This window comes from Protobothrops mucrosquamatus, unplaced genomic scaffold (genome assembly GCF_001527695.2).
Source record: "Protobothrops mucrosquamatus isolate PMUCROS unplaced genomic scaffold, P.Mucros_1.0 scaffold3509, whole genome shotgun sequence".
NCBI classification, from domain to species: domain Eukaryota; kingdom Metazoa; phylum Chordata; class Lepidosauria; order Squamata; family Viperidae; genus Protobothrops; species Protobothrops mucrosquamatus.
In genome coordinates, this window is record NW_015389480.1 from 127,841 (window position 1) to 130,836 (window position 2,996).

Genomic DNA, 2,996 nt, shown 5'->3' on the forward strand with positions numbered 1-2,996 from the left:
TCTTTTCCTCCTCCCTCCCTCTCTTTCTGTCCCTCCCTCCCTCTTTTTCTCTTTCCCTCCCTCCCTCTCTCCCTTCCTCCCTCTCTCTCTCCCTCCTTTCTCTCTCTCTCTCCCCCTCCCTCCCTCCCTCCCCCCCAAAATCCAGTCCCAATTCTGTTTTCCCTTATTCCCTAAATATTTCTGGGTTAGGGAATTGAAAGCTTGCTCCCCTTTGCTTCTCTCTTAACTTCCAAGAAAGCTTTCCGTGCTTCGAAGCCAATTGGTAGACTCTCAGTTGGGATTTCTGTACCCCAACTTTTCTTTTTTCTTTTTTGGTTAAGAAAAGAGAGATGAAAATAATGGACAGGCAAATATTCAGATGACTACCTATTAAATACCTCATCTGGATGTGTCAGTTTTTCCCCGCTTTTCACAAATATGTGTTTTTCAAATTTTCCCCAGGGCTACCTTGGATCAAAAGTAAGTATTCTTTTTTTTTCCTTTGGCACCTTGATTAGATTTTTTTATTTTTTTGCTCTTGCATTTCCCTGTAATTGCCCTAATCTGCCCCCCACCCCATAGATCTCCCCCCCCCAAAAAAAATGCTTGCCAAATTTTGCAGCATGGTGCATTTGCAATTTGCCAGAGGCACCATGTACGTCTGTTGATGGGATGGCAGGTTATAGTTTTTCAACAGTGGATGTTGGGCAGCCTATAAACCTTTCTCTACATTATCCAAATATTGATAATTCTCTTCCCCATTTTATTTCTTAAATAGGGCCTCAAAGGATTAGAAGGCAATCGAGGGCACAAAGGGAAAGTAGGCTTACCTGTGAGTTAAGTTCCCCTTTTCACCTTTATTAGCCTTGTTCTTCCTCTCTTTCCTCCATGAGGACTAGAAACACTCCACGTCTTCATGTGACAACTAATGTATATTTTCTCCAAGGCATCTTCTTCTCTACGAAGCCAAGGCAAACTTTCAAACTGTGTCGTGCCAGATTTTAAAATCCGGTCTAAGACAAGTAGAGTGTTCGTACTCCATGATTCAGGGTGGAATTTAACCATGTTTCCTGGTTTTTTTTTAGGGTAAACCTGGTTCTCCTGGACCACCTGGACCTTCTCTGATTATCTCCAAGGAAGATCTGACGGTAGGTTTACCTCTGTGGGTTGATTTGTCAATGATCCATTTGTTTGTTCTGTCCATGGCATGGACAGTCTTCTCCATCACCAAGCTTCCAGAACACCCATACTTCTTCTAGAATAGAATAGAGCTGGAAGGGATCTTGGAGGTCTTCTAGTCCAGCCCCCTGCCCAAGCAGGAGAACCCACACCACCCCAGACGAGTGACTGTCCAGTCTCTTCTTAAAAACCTCCAGGCAAGCTGTTCCACTGGTTCATTGTGTTAGGAAGTTTCTCCTTAGTTCTAGGCTGCTTCCCTCCTTGATTAGTTTCCAACCAATTAGTTTCTGTCCTGCTTTCCCTTCCATAGGTCTATTCTTCCCACAAGAATTTCAGCCTGATGTGGGCACTAGTGGAGAACCTGCGGCAGGAGCTGAAACACTTGACTGATGCTCCTGATGGTACCAAAGATCACCCAGCCACTACCTGCAAAGAGCTTTTGGTGGTTCACTCCCACCTCTCCAACGGTGAGCTTCTTCCTTCCCTGGGAGGTTCCTGAAAATGTCCAGGTTTTTGGACCTTTGTCTTGTGAATGAAGGATGCAGAAGAACGGAAGGACACACGGATTGGCCTACTCTTTGCTCTTCTTCGAACTGGTTCTAATAAAGCTGCTACTCAGGAATGGATTGGGATTTTTTCCTTAGTTGGAGTCTCCAAACATGGCAACGTGAAGACTGTGTGGCCTTCAACTCCCAGAATTCCCCATGGAATTCTGCTGAGGAATTCTGGGAGTTGAAGGCCACAAGTCTGACACACAATACACAGAATCTTGCCGGATTAAACCTGCACTATTACCTTAATGGATATACCACAGGGCAGGGGTAGGCAACCTTGGCTCTTTTATGACTTGTGGACTTCACGTTGTCAAGTTGGGAGACCCCTGGTCTTAGTTAACCCTCCCAAGTTGGGGTTTGGGATACAGAAGAAGCAAATGGGATCACAAATCACAAGCTCTCCCAATTGGGGTTGGGTGTTCTGATCGGGTGTGTCTTTGGAATAATGCACCTCTTCCTCTCTGGGTTTCTCGCGGGCCAAAGAAAGATTCATTTTCTTTCTTTTATCCCAGGATATTATTACATAGATCCCAATCAAGGCAGCCCCCAAGATTCTTTGATGGCCTTTTGCAACTTCACGGCCGGAGGAGAGACTTGTATTTCTCCTGTGCAAAATCAGGTAAGGGGACTAGTCCTATGAACTTTTCCGTAAAGTTTCAGGCAACCTCTCGTTTGGATCCCACGCTTTCTCTTCTAGGGCAGAATCAATGAATGAGGAACATAGGAAGCAACTCCGTAATATATATATATATATATATTTCCCAATGGAGATGAGCGTCTGAAAGCAGACACATTCCTGCTGTTTCTAATTCTGCATAAAATCAAGGTTTTAGAAGAGAACGCTGCCTTTTAATTTAAATTTGCAGGTGCCGCTCAAGGCTTGGTTGAGATCCTATTCATCGGAAGGCAAGTTTGAGTGGTTGAGTTCCCTTCCCGAGGGTTTCCCGGTAAGTTTGGTTACAGCGGTGGGATGTCAAGCTAAGTCCAAGAACGACATAAAAAAAAATCCAGCCGGAATTCAGTTCTTTATTGCTTACACCCAATAGACAGAATCTTGCCGGATTAAACACTATTCTTACCTTAATGGATATACCCAGGGCTTTTTTTCTCGGAGAAAAGGTGGCGGAACTCAAACCTGGCCACGCCCTCATCAAACCCTAGGACCGCCCCTTTAGAGAACAGGAATGCAAGTAAAATTTGGGAGGGGCTATTTCCGGTGTGGGAGGGGCTATTTCCGGTGCGGCCGGCCCGGAAAAAGGTGCCGGAACGCGGTTCCGCCGCGTT